The sequence below is a fragment of the Macaca nemestrina genome, chromosome 1, assembly GCF_043159975.1.
Source record: "Macaca nemestrina isolate mMacNem1 chromosome 1, mMacNem.hap1, whole genome shotgun sequence".
Classification (NCBI taxonomy): Eukaryota; Metazoa; Chordata; class Mammalia; order Primates; family Cercopithecidae; genus Macaca; species Macaca nemestrina.
Genome location: NC_092125.1, coordinates 211,840,278 through 211,862,448, shown reverse-complemented (window position 1 = coordinate 211,862,448; position 22,171 = coordinate 211,840,278). Strand labels below are relative to the sequence as shown.

General features: G+C 53.8%; 1 long non-coding RNA gene across 1 annotated transcript; it reads left to right on the top strand.

Annotated features, from left to right (window-relative positions):
- The first annotated feature begins 1,684 nt into the window (after positions 1-1,684).
- LOC139356906 (uncharacterized) lies at positions 1,685-18,939 on the top strand. Its single transcript, XR_011609433.1, has 3 exons — positions 1,685-1,744; positions 2,610-2,783; positions 18,618-18,939. It is a non-coding gene; the product is annotated as an uncharacterized lncRNA (long non-coding RNA).
- The last annotated feature ends 3,232 nt before the right edge of the window (positions 18,940-22,171 follow it).

Genomic DNA, 22,171 nt, shown 5'->3' with positions numbered 1-22,171 from the left:
GGAGAAAAACTTGAAAGGGGATGATCCTGCTCAACCTGTGAATCACAGATATGCTTTCCCTTAACAGCAAAAGCTGTCCTGTGAAACCTGTATTATTATCCCGTTTTTACAGATGAAGAACTAAGGGGGAAAAGGTTCAATAACCCACCAAGCCCACATAGGCGGTAGACTTGCAGGAACATAATCTTAGCTGGCCTGGATTTTCACTGTCATTCTTACATTGAAATTCCCAGCCCCTGAAATTTTACTTTTAGATATGCATTCCTTTTGCTTGGACATTGCCCTCTCAAGAACTTCTTTCTTTTTCTTTTCTTTTCTTTTTCTTCTTCTTCTTCTTCTTTTTTTTTTTTTTTTGAGATGGAGTCTTGCTCTGTTGCCCAGGCTGGAGTGCAGTGGTACAATCTCCACTCACCGCAACCTCCACCTCCCGGGTTCAAGCAATTCTCCTGCCTCAGCCTCCCAAGTAGCTGGGATTACAGACACCCGCCACCATGCTTGGCTAATTTTTGTGTTTGTAGTAGAGGCGGGGTTCCCCATGTTGGTCAGGCTGGTCTTGAACTCCTGACCTCAGGTGATCCGCCCAGCTCAGCCTCCCTCAAAGTGTTGGGATTACAGATGTGAGCCACCATGCCTGACCAAGAACTTCTTTCTTTCTTCTTACCTTTTCTCTTAGTTAGTGAGAGAATTTTACATGAACGATTATTGTAGATGCATAACATGGTAGTTATAGAAGGAGTGTTGGAGGCTGTGTTCTAACTTGTCCGTTTTATAAGTGGAGATACTGAGGCCCAGAAAGCAGAAATAATGTCCTCAAAGTCACCATATAGTAGGTGCTCACTAAGTGCTTGTTGATTTAATCAACATAAACACATGCATTACAGAGGGAGCACGACCTGTTTGGAAGTTCAGGTAGCATGGCTTTGACTCCCAGAGCGCATTCAGCACTTCACAGTGTCTGAAAGCACATTCGCGTACATGATTGCAGGTAAGCACTTTATGATTCCCATTTTACACGTGAGGCAAGTGAGGCCCAGAGAGGTAAAGTGTCTTGTCCAAGGTCACACAGCAAGTTAAGAGGCAGTGTTGGAATTTGAATTTAGCTCTTGCATAACCTCTGCGGCTTTTTCTGGAACTCTGGCAGAGAGTTCAACCAGTTATCTTGTGCCCCTTTCCAGGGATTCCTGGGCTGGTCCATGGGGACATGGACCCAGGGGCCAGGGCTGGCCCCAGGCTTGCTCAGCCAGGATGTGTGTGAGTGGGAGTGTGATTGCGTGCACATGTGTGAAGGAAGTCGGTGGCCTCACCCCTGCTGTTCCTGAGCAAGTTTGTGGCAGCTGCAGCTTATGATTCGTGTGGGGGCACAGGCTTTCCAGGAGTGGCTGGGATCCATGTCTGCCCTGCTGCCACCTCCCTCCCGTCCTGGTCCTGGGCAGGCAGGCGGATCTTGTGCTGGGACTTGCCGGAGCCTCCACATCAGGCGAGGCTGCAGGTACATTCCTCTTCCCTGGAGTCCCCGTGCGGCAGCTGGGGGGGCAGGCACTGACTAATTCTATACAAATTGGCTAATATTCTGAAGAATGCCATTCTGTAAGAAAGCAAATATTTAAATACTCAAGGCTGAGTCCTCTCCACCCCCGCACCCAAGTCCTGTGACCTGCCAAACGCTGGCAGAGCCTCTGGGAAGCATTTTGGGGCTGCACACCTGGTGGCCCCATGGAAGCTTTGTGACCCCTAGACTGAGCAGGTGTGGCTGGCAGATGGGACATCTGAAGCGGGACCCAGAGGGGGCTGTGCTGAAGCCCCTACCAGGCAACTTTTATCCCAAAGGGGAAGGTGGGGGCTTGGTGGGGAATTAGAAACTCTGGTCTGGGCACTTTCCTGTGTATGCTCTTTGGGTCTCAGTTTCTCCATATGTAATATGGCATGTATGAATGGCCAAATAAGTGGTTTTCTAATCTGGCTGGGCCCCATCCCAGACGAAATCTGAGAGGGCAGGGCCCAGGACCCTGCATTTTTCCCAAGCCCCACGGGGAGCATGATGCTGTTGGTCCCCTGCCTATTCATGCCGCCCTGGCCAGAAAGGATCGCTGTGAGTGGGCTTCAGAAGGGCTTCCCACAGCTCTAGCTGCGGGGAGGGCACAGCTGCCTGTAGAAGGAACAGCATGGCAAGGCCAGGGAAACTGTGAGGCCCTCTGGGAAAGTGGTGGGAGCATGGGTTGTGGAGTGGGGACAAACGTGGTGTAGCTCAAGGCCTGGGAGAGCAATGTCTAAGCAAAAGGAATGCATGTCTAAGAGTAAAATTTCAGGGGCTGGGAATTTCCGTGCATGACTAAGAGTGAAATTCAAGGCCAGCAAGGATTCTTTTCCTGCATGAGGCTTTCCTCATCTCAGCTTCATTCTCAGGCCACCTAATGGCTCTCTTCTTTGACCTCTCTCCCTCTCTTCAGTAACAACTGAACTGTCAGTTACACAAGCTCATATTTTGCTTGACTTTATGCATTTCCTTCTTAACAATGATGATAATGGCACTGCCTTCCCTTTGTCACACACTGTGTGTCAGGCCGTGTACTGACCACTTCTCTTGCATTCTCTCTCCTTCTCTTCACAAGAGCCCCATGAAGTGGTTGCTGGTGCTCTCCTCACTTCACAGAAAGGTAGACTGAGGCCTACAGCGACGCGTCACTTGACCGGGGCACCCAGCGAAGATATGAAGAACTAGGATTTGGCTCTGGGTCTTCCAACCCAGTGGCCTGGACTCGCACCCACCCTCTCCACCATCTTTGGTGAGTTCCTCCAGGGCAGGGACTGTGGCTGTTCTTCTCTGTGCCCTCAGTGCCAGTGTGAGGCAGGGCACACGGTAGACCCTGCCTAGTGCCAACCACATGGATGTGCTGTGAACATTAAATAATTGTCCCCATTTTACAGGTGAGGAAACTGAGGCATGGGAAATGGAATGACTTGTTCAAGGTCCTAGAACTGGCAAAAGGCAGAGGTAGTTGTCTTAAGCTGGGTCCCCCAAAAGCTGACCCCGAGTCAAGGATTTGAGTGCAAACAGTTTATCTGGGAGGTGATTTCCTAATGTCCAGATTGATGAGTCAGGAAATGAGATGGGAAGGGAAAGAGGCCAATAGAGGAGGGCTTATCAGTCAGCAAGTGAGCACTTTGGCCAGCTGGGCATAGACCCCTGGGGACGTCTGGGAGAGGGGGCAGAACAAGCCTCAGCATTGCCCCTCCAAAGGGGAGGAAATTGGGGTATTTTTCCTCCACTCCTATCTGTGTTTGGCTGAAGGCTGTTCCAGGCACTTCTGGGCCAGTATGTTCTGTGGCTGTAGAGGCAGAGTCATGGGTATTTGTAGTGAGTAACGGGATAGTGAGTATAGGTGGGCACTGACAGCTGCTGCCACAGAAATGTTCAAAACTTGGATTTTCAGAACTAAAATCTGTCCATCTATCATTCACACATCCATCCATCCATCCATCCATCCATCCATCCATCCATCCATCCACCCATCCAACCATCCATCCATCCACCCATCTTCCCACCTACCCATCCACCCACCCATCTGTCCACCCATCCATCCATCTACCCATCCACCGACTTACGCACCCACCCATCCATCATCTACTTATCTATCCATCTGTGCCTCCACCTATCATCCATCCACCCACCCATCTGCCCACCCATCTGTTCATCCATCCATCCATCCATCCTTCCATCATCCACCCATCCATCTGCCCACTCATATATCCATCCATCCATCCATCCATCCATCCATCCATCCATCCATCCATCCATCTATCCATTCATCCATCATCCACCCATCATCTCCCAGATCCTGGGTCTCAGGCACATTCCAAGGCCCTGGAGGTCCAGAGATGATTTCCTAGGCTTAATTTCAGTCACCCCCATTCCCTGAAGGGGCTGTGTGTCTCTGGCGGTTGCTGTGAGGACCAGACAACATGGGAGTGGGCAGGCTGGCTCTTGTGGCTAGTAGCCCCTGCTCCCCCACCCTGGATGTCTGGGCTCATGGTTCCCCAGCTCCTCACAGGCTTCCAGAGATAGCTGGTGCCACGTCATTCCAGGAAGCCCCTCAGAGGAAACACAGTCCCCGTTCATGGGCTGGCTGCTTGTAACCGCAGAGCCCTGTGCTGTCACAGCGATTCACGCAGGCTTTACTTGCCCTCCTGTCCCAGTGGCAGGGCTGGTCTGAGGACATCCGGTAAGTCTTTACTGAGCAGCTTTGGAAGCTGGGGCGGTGCCATGGATGCTACCAGAACCAAGTTCCCTACTATTCTTCCAGAAAGACCACCTGCTTGGACAAAGGTTGTCTTGGGCTCACATCCTGTGGAGGAAGGGGACACAGAAAGCCATTATTGAGAACCTAGTAGGTGCCACATGCTTAGCATGATAGGTGTCCCTGGACCTTCATGTCAACACTAGAGGGAGGCATTCTCACCTCCACTGTACACTCAAGAACACTGAGGCTCAGAGAGGGGAAGTGCCTTGCTTGAGACCACACAGCCTGTGAATGTCAATGCAGGAATGATCCCAGGTTCTCTTGACTTGAGTCTCAGCTTCTTTCTCTGACCATGCACCTGCAACCGCTGTTCTAGCCCTGGGGCATTTCCTTCCTCCTTCACCACCATCTTCATCATCACTCGGACCCAGAGAGACTAAATGGCTCTTCCCTTTCCCAGGGACCAGGTTGTAGAGCCCATGTCCCATGCACACGTGGCGGAGGATGCATGTGGTCACCAGCTGTTCTCTAGTAGCCGGAGCACAGGTTTGGGGTAGGACAGACAGGTCGGACAAGAGTCATGGTCTTGGCTTTGCTCCTTCCTTACTATGTGACCCTGGGTAAGTGACCTCACCTTTCTGGGCTGCTCAATTTTCTCATCAGTAGATGTGGAGAAATATTCACCTGTCCTACAGGGAGGATGGAAGGGGAAAATGGGGTAAAATGTACAAAGTGCCTCGTGTTTGTGCTCTGCATTTGTGAGGTCCCCAAAGGCTCCAGGGGTGTGAGGACTCCTGGGTCTCCAGCCCTTGGAAGGGCGTGTGGAGAGGAGGGATTGGCCTGGCAGGCATTGAAGGGCCTCCCCAGGCTGGGCTCGGGTGTGTGCATTTGAGCACGCAGGGCTGGGGCCTGATGACCAGGGGGCAGCCCTCTCACTCCCTGTCCATTCTTATTCCCCGCAGCTCTCTCCTCCCCCTCCATGGACTGTCTTTACTCAGCCAGCTTCCCTCTGTCCCCCAAGGGCTGGGGGGACGGGCACTCTTGGGTCATCTCTGTATTTTGTAAGGATGATTTAGAAGCAGCCATTTGGTGGTAGGGAGTCCTCAGGCCTGAGTCCCGCCAGGCAGGAAGCCCCTTCACCCACCTCTGGCTCCTGTTCCGAAGGCAGCCGCTGGAGCTCCCACCCCGTCTGAGTTCTTCTTCCCATCACCCAGTAGCAAAGTGGGGAAACGGAGCTTGAGACGGGGTGCCTGAGCTCCACAGCCCCTCAGGGCCAAGGCTGGCTATGGGGGCAAAACAGCCTGGGTCTGCATTGGCCAATGGAGGCCTGGATCCGGGGTGGGGGTGGTGAACTAACCTGGTCTCAAATCTGGGGGGTCACTGGGGTGGTGGCACAGCTGGGAGGCATCTCTGTCCATTCAGCAGCCACTGAGCTCTGCGGTCTGCCGCTCCGTGCTTGGGGTTGAGGACAGGGCCCACCCTTGAGGAGCCTGCTGTCTTGAGGGGCACGGAGCTCGGGTCAGGGCCAGGCTCCCAGCTACTCACTGCTGTACTGTGACCCTGGGAACACCCTGAACCTCTGTGCCTGGGTTTTCTTTCCTATCCAGGGCAGCTCTGGGCTAGCCCTTTCCTAGGGGCCTTGAGAAGCTGAAGGCTGGGACTGTGGGAAGCTCGCAGCACGGTGCTGGCCTAAGCAAGCTCCCAGTAGAGGCTGGCTGCTCTTATTATTGTGATTCCAATGGTCACTTGCTATGGGCCAGACACCTGGGATGCTGCCCGCAGGGTGTGACTCACCGTGACTCTGAGAGGTGGAGTTATAGGAGGGGAAACTGAGGCTCAGGTTGGAGGTGTCATGCTAAGGGGTCACACGTCCAGGAAATGATTGGGCAGGGTGTGAACCCAGTTCTGGCTGCCACACCCCAGTGGCTTCCCTGTGCCAGCGCCCTGTCTCAGCAGAGGCTTGGGAGAGTGGCTCTGCCCTCGCTGGGCAGCCGTGGCCCCAGTAGGTACCTCCTCCCTTCGGTTCCCAGCTCCCATGATGGATGAGTCTGGGGTTGCTTTCTTTGTGGGCAGCTGCCAAGGCCAAGGGCCCTACCAGGGTCTCCTCTGGCTTATGTCCCCCTTCCCCCACCACTTTCCCCAGGGGGCCATGCTGCGACTGCCTGGGCCTGCCTGCCCCCTCCTCCCTCATAGCTTACATTCCTCCAGAAGCTTCTCCCCCAGGCGGGCAGGCGGTCAGTGCCTCCTTGTGCACAGCCCTCCCCGCCTGCTCTGCTCCCCAGCTCTTTGGCAGTGGGTCCCAGAGCTTCCTGGCTCCTTCAGCCCCATCCAGCTTCTGCCTGGCTCTCCTGGTCCATTCCAGGGCCTCCCCCAGCTTCCTGTACCCAGACTACCCAGACAGGGCAATGCTAACCCAGAGAAATGGAGCCCAATGCTTGAGTCAAGGGCATGAGAGGGAACATGCAAGCAGGCAGTGAAATGTTCTTCCGAGCATGCTGGAAAGTCATCTGCGCACCTCGTCTCTGCAAAAGGCAATGCCTGACACAGTCTGGCCCCCTAGGAACGTCACCATTCAGCTGACAGACCTTGCCAAGCCTGTCTCCTCATCTGAAAAATGGAGCCATCAAGATCTAGCTCATAGAGTCATGAGGGCTCACTGAGATTCTAATCAATGGCATGGTGTCTTCACAGAATTATCTAGATTATTGGGGAAACAGTGGGAGTTTGCCAAGAGAAAAGGCATACAAAAAAGGGTATTCCAAGCAGAAGAAGTGGCTTATGTGAAAACAAGGAGGTGTGATAGAATCGGAATAGTAAAATCAGGGGTGAGCTGGAGCTGGCTTGCACCGGCTTGCAAGAGCCGGTTGGTGAATTCTCAGGAATTTGCAAAGCGGCTGTTATGGACAGCTATCACCAAAAGTTAAATTTTATAAATTTGCAATTGAACAAATCATGTTACAAAGATAATAAACACTCAGTTCACTAATTCCTAATAATTGTACTATTATCTATTTTTTAATAGATTGTACTTTTATCTATTCTCTGTCTCTTACAGATTTGTACTATTATGTCTTCTCTTATAGATTCTCTCTATAATTGTACTATTATCTATTCTCTTAATAGATAATAGTGGTTCTTTTTTACTTTAAGGGTGTAAGAAACTTCTGCTAGCCGCCTCTAAATGTCTGCCTATAAACGTCTCTTAGTGCTAAAATCTTCCATTTTCATGTAGGGTGGAAACGCTATCTATGCAGGAGCGTGCCGGTTCTCAGTTCTCCCCAGCTTCGCGTTCTGGGATGTTGTGTTGGTGGCTTGATAGTGGTGGTGGTGAGGGTATTTGTACCATGGAAATTGGGCAGGGCTATAAAACCAGGACCCCTCATACCCCCAGAAGCCTACTGTTAAGCATTTATTTCTATTTATTTATTTATTTATTTATTTATTTATTTATTTATTTATTTTTGAGATAGACTCTCACTCTGTCACCCAGGCTGGATTGCAGTGGCGTGATCATGGCTCACTGCAGCCTCCGCCTCCTGGGTTCAAGTGATTCTCCTGCCTCAGCCTCCCGAGTAGCTGGGATTACAGGTGCCTGTCACCACACCGGCTAAGTTTTGTATTTTTAGTAGAGACGGGGTTTCACCGCATTGGCTAGGCTGGTTTCGAACTCCTGACTTCAAGTGATCCGCTTACCTCGGCCTCCCAAAGTGTCAGGATTACAGGCATGAGCCACCATGCCCCACCCTGTGTGTGAGCATTTACCAGCACACCGCTGGCTAACAGTTAGCAAGACCTCACTGCATGCCAGGCTATACTGTTGTCAGGCTATACGTGCCTTATGTTGCCTCCTCACAGCAGCCCTGTGAGGGTGGCACTGTTATTGTCTCCATTTTACAGTTGTGAAAACTGAGGTACAAGGGAGATGAAGTCATTTTCTCAGAGTCATAATGAGCGGCAGACCTTGGAAGGGTTCCTGGATCGGTGGGTGTCTGGGTGAGAGGGTAGCCAAGATGTGTTCCAAGTCCTGACCTTTCCTTTGTCCTCTTCTTCTCCCCACAAGGAAGGCTGGACTTGACCTTTGATGAGATGGAGGCAGACAGAGCCTCAAAGGCCGGAAAGGGCTCCCTTGGATCCTGCTTTGCCTCCAGCCTCACAGCAGGAAGACCAGGGAGCCCAGAACCAGCAGCATGGGACTGATTCCGCCCGGCTCTCCCTAGGGGCCTGCCCCTGAGTGTCACCTGCCTGCCTGCAGTGGCCCTGCTCAGCCCTTGGTATCCATGGCTCAGATGGTGCCAGCCTGGGCTCCAGTACCCGCCTGGGAGCTACCTCCAGGGTCCACCTGCCAGGCTGAGTTTCGCAACCATCCTGGGCTGCAGTTTGGCTGGGTGGCAGCTGGTTTGTACATACACATGTTTTTGGCACCTTCTCCCATTAGGCTGTGTCATTACTTTGCATCACATGTGGCCGACACGGCCCTGGTGGGACCCTGCTGGAGTGATGCCCAGCCCAGCAGCTCCCAGGGTGGGGTCCACGCCTCTTTGGGGCTAATACCCTCCTTCTTAGGTTCTGGACCATGGGGACCCAGAGGTCCCTGACCCTTAGGTACCCGCTGCTGTGTGCAGGAGGCTGTCCTTTCTGAGAGGTGGTGTGGCGTCGCGGTGAAGAACCTCGGCTGTTCACTCAGACCTGGGAGCTGTGTGGCCTAGGCTGCAGTATCCTCATCTGTAAAATGGGCACAGCACCAGCTCCTTCCGTCATTACGGGGAGGATGGAATGAAGGTCCTCTGTGTGAAGTCCAGGAAGGAGAGTGCGTGGGTGTGGAGAGCACGCTCCTCCCTATTTTGCAGATGAGGTAACTGGGGCACAGAAAGGAGAAGCCACTGTCCTGTGGCCCCATAGCCAGGGCTCTTTGGACACCTTCCTCTCAGCCTTGGGAGCCGAAAATTGTTTCCTTTCAAAGTAGAAATAGAGGGAGGGGCTCTGCTTTGCTTAAAGTCAATCAGCATTGAACACGCCTCTAAGCTCCTTAAGCAACTTCCTGTGAGTGTGGAAGCCAGCTTCGAGCGGGGGCTCAGAGGCTCAGTGACATACTCCCCATCACACGGGGGTGAAGGGCTGCTCTTGTAGGTGAAGGGTAGCACTATCCTAAGCCAGGGCTCCAGAGACTCAGATTCTGGCCTTGTTGAGAGGTTTGGGGCAGGTGACATCTCCCTCCGGGGCTCAGTTTCCTTTGGAGCTGACAGTGTGCCAGGCAGAGTTTAGAAAGAGGGTCTGCTGGAAGGGATGATGGGAGAGAGCCTGGTGGGAGAATAAGGGAGTTGGGTGCCTGGTTGGGTCAGGGTGTGTGCACACAGCCTTCCCTGACCCCAGCAAAATATGCCATCAGTGGCAACTTCTTCTTTGCCCTCTTCTTTGCCCTCTTACTCCCCAAAAGACTGCCAGGGAGGCTGGGTGCGGTGGCTAACGCTGGTAATCGCAGCACTTTGGGAGGCCAAGGCAGGCAGATCACCTGAGGTCAGGAGTTGAAGACCAGCTTGTCCAACATGGTGAAACCCCGTCTCTACTAAAAACACAAAATTAGCTGGGCGTGGTGGTACATGCCTGTAATCCCAGGTACTCGGAAGGCTGAGGCAGAAGAATCACCTGAACCGAAGGCCAAGGTTGTGATTAGTTGAGATTGTGCCATTGCACTCCAGCGTGGGTGACAAGAGCAAAACTTCATCTGAAAAAAAAAAAAAAAAAAAAAGACTACCAGGAGAAAAATCAAAGTACAAGAGAGAAAAGCAGGTGTACAGGTGTAGAAAGAGAAGTAATGTCTGCGCTGTCTTTGTAATTGCCAGTAAGTGCTCAGCGTAGCCTTTGAGCTCCCTAGTGGCCAAAGTAAAAAGGGATGAGTGAGCCTTTTATCCCACTTCCATGGTAGGATTGCAACAAAGGCCAAGGAAGATCCTAGATATGAAAGCACTTTGCAAATCACGAGACCCCTGTTGAGGTGGGGTGAGAGTAACGATCGTTACCAATATCTGATTTCACCACTGGGACTGAACCTTAGGACTTAACCTTATTATGTCTAACCTGCCGCTGGTGCTAACAGCCTTTCCAGCACTGTCTCCATCATTTCTTACCTCAAGGTGGATGCTCACGTGGCACCAGGCCTCTGCTCAAGACGTCCCCTCAGCCTGGAACACCTGGCTCACTGCTCTTCAGGAGTCCCATCTCCGTAGCCCCCTCCTCTGGGACCCGTCACTGGGCCACCCCAGGCTGGCTCTGGGGTCCTCATCTGTGCTTCTGCGATTCCGTCCTGCACACACCACACTGGATGAAAACCTCCTCCTTTGCCAGACACCTGGCGGACAGGGTTGGGGGCTCTGTAGATTCTGGCGCAGGCCCTGGCACAGTTAGTGCCTAGAAGGGGGTTGCTGAATGAATACATGTTGGTACTGAGCCCGCACCCTGTCCTCTGATCCTCACCTGTCCTTGTCAAGGCAGAACACCTGGTGTTCTGGGCGTCACCTCCCCAGAAGCTGCCCCGGGCCTGCCTTTGCCCGCCCAGGAGGGTGGGTCCTGACCCCAGAAGTTTCCTACGTCCCTGAGCTGCCTGGAGCCCGTAACTGTCAGGGGCCTTGGCGGGAGGGGAGTGGCCAGGGCAAAATCAGCGGAGAGGTGGGGGCGCATGTTTCCACTCACTGGGCCGCTGAATTCTTGCATTTACTCTCTGCATTGGGCTGCTGCATTCTGTATTTACTCTCGTCCATGTCTCCCAGCAACCTCCTGCAGTAGGAACTTTTTTATCTTCATTGTACAGATGTGTAAACTGAGGCTCAGAGGCAAGCACTCTCCCACGGCTTTGTAATTTGTAACAAGTGGCGGGTAGGCCTCGGGGGTTGTGTCCACCCCCTAGATGCTCACAGCCTGAAGGGAGACAAGAAGGAGAGAAAAATAAATGAAGGAGGTGGCTGGGCAGGCCCTGTGGGGTGACAGCCATTTGAGAGGAGGAGACATGAGCGAGTGCGCATCCTGCCACACGCCTCTCATGACAGACCCACTCGCACACTCACTAGGCCCCAGCCCACTGTTGCCCTTGCGTCTGCCTCCCAGGCATCCCACATTTGCACACTCATTGTCCCCAGGCTCATCCCTTGCACACCCACGATCTCCACTTCCAGCAGGACACACTGAAACGCACTCGCAGCCCTGGGCTGGCGCATCCTCCGCACCCGCACATATGTGCTTGCAGCTGGGCTCACACACCATGCAGATGCACATGGTCTGAGTCCCCTCTGGAGCCACACACCTGCTACCCCTCATGCCCGGCCACCAGCCCAGTCCCAGATGCCACCCCAGGGGCGCCAGGTGCCTCCGGCATCCAGGGTGATCCCCTTCAGGCGGGGCAGATGTTCTTAGCTGCTTGGGCTTGCCCCGAGGGTGGGGATGAGGCCCTGGCCAGGGGTGCAGGGCCAGGCAGTCGCTGGGGCAGAGCCGGGATGCCCACACCTGTGCGGACATGCCTGGGGCTGGTGCCAGCATAGTGGCCGCTCCCTCTACCCTCCAGCCTATCGGAGGGTGGCCTGTGCCAGGCTGGGGATGCCAGCCTCACATTCTGGGAGTGTCAGGGAAGCCCAAGGAGGGGCACGGTGGGCAGGCCCGGGCCAGGCCCTTCTCTCTGATTTCGAATCTCAGCATCCCAGCTGTATGACCTCAGGTGGCACGTTCCAAGCCTCAGCTTTCTGCTCTGCAAAATAGGTACGGTGACAACCTTCCCTCGTGGTTGTTGGGAGAACAAGGAAGCTAGTGTGAAATCCAGGGCTTGACTTTCCTGCCGGGGGCCATCAGTCTGTCCCCCAGCTGGAGGCCTACTTCCCAATCTGTCCCTACCTGTTCTTTTTTGTTTGTTTTGTTTTGTTTTTCTGAGATGGAGTCTCACTCTGTAGCCCAGGCTGGAGTGCAATGGTACGATCTCGGCTCACTGCAACCTCTGCCTCCCAGGTTCCAGTGATTCTCCTGCCTCAGCTTCCTGAGTAGCTGGGATTACAAGCGTGTGCCACCACACCTGGCTAATTTTTGTATTTTTAGTAGAGACCGGGTTTCACCATATTGGCCAGGCTGGTCTCGAACTCCTGACCTCAGGTGATCCACCCACTTTGGCCTCCCAAAGTGTTGGGATTATAGGCGTGAGCTACTGCGCCCAGCCTTTAGTTTTTTGGGGTTTTTTTTTTGTTGTTGTTGTTGAGTCAAAGTCTCACTCTGTTGCTCAGGCTGGATTGCAGTGGCAAGATCTCAGCTCAGTGCAATCTCTGCCTCCTGGGTTCAAGCAATTCTCAAACTCCTGCCTCTTGAGTAGCTGGGATTACAGGTGTCTGCTACCACGTCCGGCTAATTTTCTTTCTTTTTTTTTGTATTTTTAGTAGAGACAGGGTTTCACTATGTTGGCCAGGTTGGTTTGGAACTCCTGACCTCAAGCGATCTACCTGCCTTGGTCTCCCAAGGTGTTGGGATTACAGGCGTGAGCCACTGCACCCAGGCCACATCTGTTCTTTTTAAAACAGCTTGATCAAGCTCGAAGTCACATACCCTATAATTCATCCATTTAAAGTATATAGTTTAATGGCTTTTAGTATGTTTACAGGCAGTGCAACCATCACCACTACCAATTTATTGCCACACTGTCAATTTATTTATTTATTTATTTATTTATTTATTTATTTATTTATTTCAGAGACGCGGTCTCTGTCTGTTACCCAGGCTGGAGTGCAATGGTGTGATCGTGGCTCACTGCAGCCTCCGCCTCCTGGGCTCATGTGATCCCCCCTCCTCAGCCTGCCGAGGAGCTAGAACTACAGGCACACTCCACCACACCTGGCTGATTTAAAAATTGTTTTTTGTAGAGCTAGGGTCTCAGTTTGCTGCCTAGGCTGGTCTTGAATGCCCGGCCTCAGGCAGTCTTCCCACCGTAGCCTCGCAAAGTGTTGGGATTACAGGTGTGAGCAACCATGCCTGGCCATCGCTGTCAATTTTAGGGCGTTTTCGTCACCACAAAGAGACACTGTGCACCCTTTAGTCATCACTCCTCTATGCTTCCACCCCCCAGCCCTGAGCAACTGCCGGTTCACTTTCTGTCTCTATGCGTTTGCCTATTCTTGACATTTTGTGTGAGGGAAATTAGATGATATGCGGCTTCTTTCGCTTAGCGCAGTGTTTCCAGGGTTCATCCATGTCGTAGCGTGTGTCACTCCCTCCTTTTTCATGGCTGGATAATATTCCATTGCAGGAACATTCCATGTTTTGTTTATCCGTTCATCTGGTGACAGGCACATGGGTTGTTTCTGTATTTTGGCTTGCTCTGTTGTGAGTATGCTGCTATGAACATCGGTGCCTTACCTGCTTTCTGCCTGATTTTGCCTGACTTGCTAAGTTTAGCCTCTTGGCTTTTAGCCAAGCTGGGAGGCAGGCAGGCCAGTGTGGGAGGTCAATGAGACAAGCTGGGCTCAGTGTGTGAGGCGGGGATTCTGGAGGCTGGGGAGGAGACAGCTGGTCTTAGAGGGGTGGAGATCCCCTCTTTCCTACCCGTTCCCATTGGGACACTTACCTCTCCCTCCCTCTTGTCCTCTCTCTTTTCACCTTAATAGTGACAGTCAGAGGCAACATTATGGCAAGGCCTTTAGAGCACAGAATGTCAATGGATCCTAAAAAATACAAATAAACACACACTGCACACACACACACACACACACACACACACACACAGTGAAGAGGATATTATTGGCAGGCTCCGTTTATAGACAGGGAAATTTAAGCCTAGGGGTTGAGGTGACTTTGCCAAGCCCTGCAACTGTTGGGGCAGTATTTGAACCCAGACCTGTCCAGTTGTTGGAGAAACCTGATGTGCCTCCTCCTTCCTGCCTGTTCTGCCACCCTGGGTCTCAGCTGTGTCCCAGTGCCACCTTGCCAATTCAATCCAGTCCAGTTCAAACCTCATGCCCAGGTGTGTGCAGGCCAGGGCTGAGGAGGGTAAGGGGAGATGCCAGGGCAGGACCTTGCTGGATTTATGATGTGCCAACCCTGGCTTGGGCCCTGGAATCCAGATTTGAACTAGACACCATCCCAGGAGGCTGGAACTCAAGGTGGGGGAGGGGGTGCAGGCGGGGAGGTGTTGGCATGGAAGACCTGGCGACGGGGCAGGAGGTGCGGGGGGAACATGACCCAGTCTGGGTGGGGGAGTTCAAGGCAGGCTTCCTGGGACAGCAGTGATTAAGTAGGCTCCAGGCGGCTCCTGAGGGAATGGCATGAGTACAGGCGTGGAAGAGGGTAAGAGGGAGAAACGGTGCACTGGTTTTGCCTAGAGTGGTTCTGTGGGTGGAGCCCAGAGTGTGAGGGATGAGATTTGAGGGATGGAGACAGGGTAGATCCTGAAGGTCCTAGAATGCCAGGCAGAGATGCTCAGACCTTCTCCTGTGTGCAACAGGGAGACATGGAGGATTCTAGAAGGAGAGTGGCTTATGCATTTGGAAAGCTGCTCTGGAGTAGAGGTGGAGGTGGGAGTGGTTGAGGGAGGGGCTGGCAAGCAACTGTGGGGACCCTGAGGGTTGGGGTGGAGGTCAGAGGTGGAAGTCACAGGAGGAGGGACTGACACAGAACTGGGCTGGGACAGGAAGGGGGTGGAAGTTTTGAAAAAATCCAGGAGGTGAATCCAAAGACTCAGATGCACAGGAGTCCAGAATCCTCAGGCCTGGGAAGATCCCAGGGTCTGCACCCTGATTTTAGCCAGGGAGCCCTCAACTGGGATGAAATCTTCCACAGAAACCCAACCACTCACATGAACATGGGGCTGGAGCTACTGCAGAGCCAGGCGGCAGGATTCCATTTACGAAAGTTCTGGAAGACACAAAACTGATCTATGGCGACAGAAAGCAGATCGGTGGCTGCCTGGGTCAGGGCACTCACATGAAGGAGTACAGGGGAATCTTCTAGGGTGACAAAATATTCTAGATCTTAATCATGGTGGTTACCTGGGTGTAGATACTTGCCACACTCATCCAACTGTACATTTAAGACCTGTGCATTTTACTGTGTGTAAATTATATCTCATAAAGAGAAGGAGAAAAATCTAGTAACTAAAAACTGGTAAAACAGAAATAGTTCTGGGGTGGCTGGGTATGGTGGCTCATACATACCTGTAATCCCAGCACTTTGGGAGTCTGATGTGGGCAGATTGCTTGAGCTCAGGAGTTTGAGACAAGCCCAGGCAACATGTTGAAACCCAGTCTGTACAAAAAATACAAACATTAGCTGGGTGTGGTGGCATACGCCTGTAGTCCCAGCTACCCGGGAGGTTGAGGTGGGACGGGAGGTTGAGGCTGCAGTGAACTGAGATCGTGCCACTGCACCCCATCCTGGGCAACAGAGTGAGACCCTGTCTCAAAAAAAAAAAAAAAAAAAGAAGAGGAAGAAAAGAAAGAAAGGAGGGAAGGAAGGAGGAAGGCAGGCAGGCAAACAGCTCTGGGGTGAGGCAAAGTTGGGAGTAGATTCTGCTCCCTTCATTGCCAGAGCAGACCCTGAGCTGCCCCCAGGCTCCTGGGGCTCCCAGCCTAGCCTCCCTTCCCTGTGGCTCCCAGGGTGTCCCTGACCACCAGCACCCACCTGCCCTGCTCAGGTTGCTGCCTGTCGGGAGGGATGCCGGGTAGCCCCTCTTGCAAATCCTGAATTAATGAATCCCAGGAATCTGCTGCCCATGAACAGCCTCTTCTTTGGGGTTTGGGCGAGAACCACAGGGATTAGGCCCTGGCAGTCAGGGCGCCTCTTCCCGGGGGCTCAGTTTTCACCCCCAGGGAAATCTGAACTGGCCCCCCAATCCCCCACTCTAGTTTCCCCTTTGCAACAATCCCTTGTTCTTACAAGAGGCATTATCTGCCTAATCCCTGCCTGCCCTTGCTGGCTCCTGGAGCACAGGAGTGCGTGGGGCCCACGTTGCCCCCCTCCTGGCTGCTCCCTGCCCTTGGTGCCCAGGAGCATCCCCGCCCCAGTCCTTTTGGCCAAGGTGGTTGCACCATGGGGAGAGGTGGAAATGGCAGGCCATGGATGGGTCCCATGTCCCAGGCCTGTCTAGCATGCTGCTGAACACAAACACGGGCACACACGTATGCACACTCACGCCCACTCTCACATGCACACACACTTTTGGGGAATTTCTGGGTTGGCTGATGTACTAGAACAGGCGGGTGAGTGGTACCTTTGTACCCCCACTTAGTTCTGAAGGGGTTAGCCGTGCAAAGGGTGGGATTGATGTCACAGTGTCCGATGGGACGGGCTGGGTGTTAGACATTTTGTACATCCTCTTGCAGAGGGTGAGGGCCAGACAGATCTAACTTGGAATCCAAACTCCACCACTCCCTGGCCGGATGTGCTGGAGCAGTTTCCTTATCTGTCAAATGGGAATGGTGATTATTTTCCCCGGAAGGAAGGGAGGCTTGAAGGAGGCAGCATGAGCACGGCTCCTCCGGGAGATGCTCCATGAATGGTGGCTTCTTGCTGTGAACATAACCATTTCCTGGTCATAGTCCTGCTTCTCCGCACACCCTGAGGTGCCTGTGTCTCAAACGAGTGTCTAGACGTGACCATCCATGCATGCAGTGGGGCACCATGCCCCAGATATTGCCATCACCGTCCCTAACATTGCGCTGTTAGGAAGGGGACCCAATCCTTGGTCACTTGAAGGCTTGTGGTGTTCCCCTGGCTTCCCTCTGAGCCTTTGCTGCTGTGATCGCCTCTGTGTGGGTTACTGATAACCAGGGGAGAAGGTGGGTGGGAGTGCTGGGGGGAGACAGCCGGAGTCTGGAACAGGATCCCTGACAGGGGAGGCAGAGAGGACCACAGATAACCTTAGCCAATGCCATCATTTAGCCATGGGCTGATCCCAGCTAAGGACTTGGGGATGACGGAGGAGAGGTCCCCTGGGATAAGTTGAAACGGCTGGACAGCTCTGACCTCCGTGTCGGAGGCTGTTCAGATGGCCAGGGTAGCTGGGGTTGGCAGGTTTGGGAGAAGAGACTGCTTAGTTTCCGGAAGTTCAGAAGTTCAGAGGACAGGGGATTGGCTGTTGTCTTCACTGAGAACTCATGGCCAACCTTCCACTTGCGTTGGTGCAGGGAGGCCTGTCCTGCACCTCTGGAGGCCTCCTGGAGTTCTAATCTCCCCTGCAGCGGTCTTCACTCCAGTGCAGGAGGAAGGCAGGGGGCGCTCCTCATCCCTCACCCACTTCTACAGCCTGCCCAGAGACCTGACGCCGACGTTCGGAGGCCGAGTCCTTCAGGGCCCCTGACAGATTCTGTGCTCAGGACAAGCTGGTGGCTCCATACAGAGAGTTGTGCAGACTTGGAGCTTTGTCCTAGGTCTGCTTCTGCCCTGCTGTGTGGCCTCAGGACCATCAAACCTCTCTGGGCCTCAGCACCCGGTCTCTCAGAGGTCCCTGGAGCTCAGCTGTGTGAGAAGAGGCTCTTTACTGTCTTTCTGGGACCCCTGCTCTGGGGCATGGATCCCAGGAGAGATGGCTCCCTCTGGGCAGATGCTGGGCTGAGGGAGCAGCGGGCTGGAAGTCAGGAGGCCTAGGTCCAGGCTCTGCCTTTTCAGGCCTCAGTTTCCCCCCTGCAAAAAAAGGAGGCCAGGTTCTCTCAGCAGGGATACTGGGCCATCAGAGTGCTAGGGAAGGAAGGGGAGGGTGGGCAGAGACCGGGTGGGGCAGGGCAGGAGTGGCCCTCACCCGGGGCACACAAAGGGGCCATGTGTCCTCAGTGGGCAGTGAGGGGCGGGCCCGGGCGTCTGCTCTAGGGATGGGATTTGGCTTCAGAGAGGGGCTTTATTATGTTTCCTTTTTAATTACAATGGTCCCGGCTCCTACAACGGCAGCTTTTGTTGGGGCGGCTTAGGAGAGGGAGGGAGGCAGGGCTGGCCAGTCTGGGGCTGGAGGGGCTCGATGGGAGGGGGCCTTGCTCAGACCCTCCCGTCTGTACCCTGGGAAGGGATGGGGGTGGAGCAGCTGAGTTTGAGCCAAAGGGACACTTCTTCCTGCTGCATTTCTTTGCCACACTCCAAGTTCTGACATCCAACACCGCAGGGTGGCTGACCCCTGCCCTCCTCCCTCGGTGGCCCACAGGGATCTCAAGTTCAACATCAACTTCCCCCTAGACTGGCTCCACATTCTGGATTCTTCATCTCAGCAAATTCATTCATTCATTCATTCAACCAACACACATTTATTGAGTAGCTACTGTGTGGCTGGTCCCACTCTAGGGGCCGAGGGTGCAGCCATGAATAAGCACACCCGAATTCCCTGTTCTGTGGAGCTGATAGCCTTGCATTTACCTGTTTGTGCGCTTGTCCTCACAGTTTCCAGAAAGGTGGGATTTTGCCTTGAGCCTGCCCAGCTCGGCACTCATGACAAAGCCTGGCATATAGTAGGCTCTTTGGAAGTGTTCCCGTGCCAAAGAAGGAAAGAACCATCCAGAAGGCAGGTAGACCCTGAGGGCGAAAAGGATGCTTGGACCTGGAGAAAGGCCTGGAAGGAGACGCCTGAGCCTGCCAACACTGGGAGCTGGGGAAGCAATGACCAGTTGACACAACGCTGCGTCACTTGTTCCAATGTGCATTTGTTATTTTGTGTTTTGAAAAAGCGACTAAGAAAACCTTTAAATGAAAAAGAGACTGAATAAACAAGTGCTTTAATGACAACAAATGAAGTATAAGATTTGTATTTTTCCCCTAAGAAATAAAACATGTGAATTTTGGACTCAGCCACATCTGCTGTTTCCCAGATGTGTGGCCTTGGGCAAGACTCAGCCTCCCTGAGTGTAAATGCCCTCATCTGTACCCTCGCAGGGCTGCTGGGGGATGACATGGGGTCATGGCTGGGAAGGTCAGGTGTGTCACTACTGCTCTCGGCCCCTGAAGTATTGGGATTGTGGCCCCTAAGAGAAAGGGGCCCCTCACTGTGGGACTGTCACAGCATCCACCCGCTGCAGACACCAGCACCCCTGAAGCTCCAGGGCCCCAACCCTGTCATGCAGGGGCATCCTTGAAGCTGGGGACTTCACACCACAGCCTCCTGCTCACAACCCAGGACCCCACTGAGAAGCCATAAGGGACACCAGCCTCTTCCTGTTGTCTTAGGGCTGGAGTACAGGACTCCTGGGCTGTCCAGGCTCCTGCTAGCTGGGCTCCTCTGAACTGCAGGGGCCAGGCACTTCTGGGTGTTAGGGGAATGGGAACTGTTGGGCAAAGTCCAGCTGGACACTTGCAACAGAAAACTCAGTTCCACCCCTAGAGCCTCGGGGTGGCAGAGGGGTATGCCTCCTGTGGCCCCACCCATAACCCCCATCCCTCCTAGCCAGGGTAGAGACCCCTGCTCAGATCCTTGATGACGCCTTCTTGGACCACTCTAAATAAAAGAGGGTAACCCGTTTTCTGGCTTCCCAGCACCCGCTGGCATATGGCCCACTGGCTGTTAACACGGGCTCTAGAGCACCACTGCCTGAGCCAGAGTCTGCTGACCCATGGAACGTGGACTCCTTGAGGGTGGAGACTTTTCTCTGTTCGCAGCCTCTACATGAACTGAAGCACTCTCCCCATTTTACAGACAAGGACACTGAGGTTCAGAAAGGACAAATGGCTCTTCTAAGGCCACAGGGCATATCCCCAACAGTACAAGAACCCCTAAATCAGTCTCCCCTCTGGGACCCCCCATCACCATTTCTTCTGGTTACTAACGTCCCCCTTCCCCAGCTCCAGACACTGCACCCATTGCTCTTGTCCCCACAGCCTCCAGAAAAGGCTGTGTCCTCCAGGGGAGGCTGTGATTTAAGGCTTGGTTCAAGTGCTGACATGTGATGGGGGAGCAGGTGGGGGCAGCGTTGGCGGGGGGGAAGCGCTTCCCGCCCTGCCAGGCGCCCCATCTGGACAGCGAGGTTGCAACTTGATCTTTGGGCTGAGAGCTGCTCTATTTCGGGGGTGGCACTGGAGGCCCAGGCACCCTGACTGGGGGAAGGGGTGCCTCCTGCCCCTGCTACAGCCTTGGAACGTAGGCCCTGGCCCGTGGACCGTTACAGAGGGCGGGGGTGGGGCACCTCTTCCTGATCCCTGGTGGGCAGACTTGGAAGGCAGGGCCAGGGCCCCAGAGAAAGTCTCCCTTGCTCTAGGGACTGGAGGCTCCAGACCCACAGGCAGGGACAGAGGAAATGCTTAGGGGTCCTTGTCATCGCTCTGCCAGCATCTCACTGTATGATCTTGGGCAAGTCACTCTCCCTCTCTGGGCCTCAGTGTCCTCATTGGTGTCATTTAGAGATTTGGAGATTTCAGGTCTTATCCAGCTCGGGGTTTCCATCTTCTTGGCAAGAAAGGAAAAGATCCTCACGCTCAAAGGTTCTAGGGACAGAGGGGCTGGTTCAGACATTTTAAGATGAAGGGAATAATTCATAAGGGTAAAAAGAATGGTTCGAGCATTCTGGGTTAGTGACACTGGGGATATTACATGATCACTAGGTGGTCCAGAAGGCAAATTTGCCCCTAGAGCACAGCCCATGAGAGTGGAAGCCCTTGGGAGAGAGGGAGCATGGGAGGGCAAGCAGTGGTCATGACGGGTGCAGGTGGCCCCCCAGGGCTGGCCCGTTCTGATCCTGAGTCGAGGCCAGGAGAGCAGCTGATACTCTCTGCTTGCCCTGGCCTTTCTGCCAGGACCCACCGGGCTGCTGCTGACGGCAATGCCTGCCAGAGGCGCAGAGCGAGAGTGTGAGCATGGACAGAGAGCCCCTGAGGACGCTGGGCTCTTGTCCTGCCTTGCAGCCTCCCCGGCGGGTGCTGGCCGCCTTCTTGGCACGGCCTGGACCCTGGGGAAAAGCTGTCTTGGGCACAAGCTCTCACGGAGCCCTGTTGAGCCAGGGCTTCTGGGAAGCTGGTGAGACTGGACCTGGCTCTGGCAAGGTCTGGGTGTGGGGCAGCGGGGAGGAGCTCCCAGGCCATCCATCCAATCCACGCCCCATGCCGTGGAGACACGGCTTAACCTCTCTGGAGCCTCCACTGCTCCATTTGTGAAATGAGGACACGGGCACTCCTAGATGAAACGATAAAAGCAAAGGATGATGCCTTGCACACCCCATAGTCATGGGGGTCTACAGGCTGGGGCCAGGGTCGGCTGGGAGAGGGCCGCAGGCTCTGTGGGAGGAAGGGGCACTTCCCAGGGGAGGGGCCTTGGACCTAAGACTCCCAGCACCTCCTGCAGGCAGGGCCGGGCCGAAGGGCTCCTGCTTTGGAGCCCAGGACTTGGTCCAGAACACCCACGGCTGCCTTCCTTTGCCCCCAGAGTTTTCAATATGAAAGATCTCCATTTACTAGCTAATGAAAAGCTGGATCCAGGGCTGGGTATAAGAAGGAGGCTGCAGATACAATTCTAGGTCCAGAGGCCTGGGGAAGACCAAGTCAGGAGGGGAGCTTGCCTTTCCTCAAGCCACACTGAGACCCCGGGAAGTAGGAGGGGATGCAGGGGGCTGGCGAGTTCCCGAAATGTCCTGGGGCCACATGATTTCAGGGTTATGTGTGTGTGCGTGTGTGTGCGTTTGTGTGTGCAGGAGCTGTCTCCATATCAATATTAACTGTCTCTGTATCAAGTCTATCATCTATCGATAAGCAGTTTCTTCATCCAAGTTATTTTGCTTCACAAAGGGTTTCATTAAGCAAGAAGAAATTTATAATCCAAACGAACAATATAAAAAATAAAAAATCAGAAGTTTCTGCTGTGCATGTGAATGACTGGTGTAATTTCTGAAAAGTGAATATACAGCTTTTGAAAAATCGAATTGGGCCTCCTGGCACTGTGGAAAATGCAGGAGACGTGAGCATGTCATTCAACCTCTCTGAGCCTCTGTTTCCACATCCGGAAGTTGGGGAGAGCA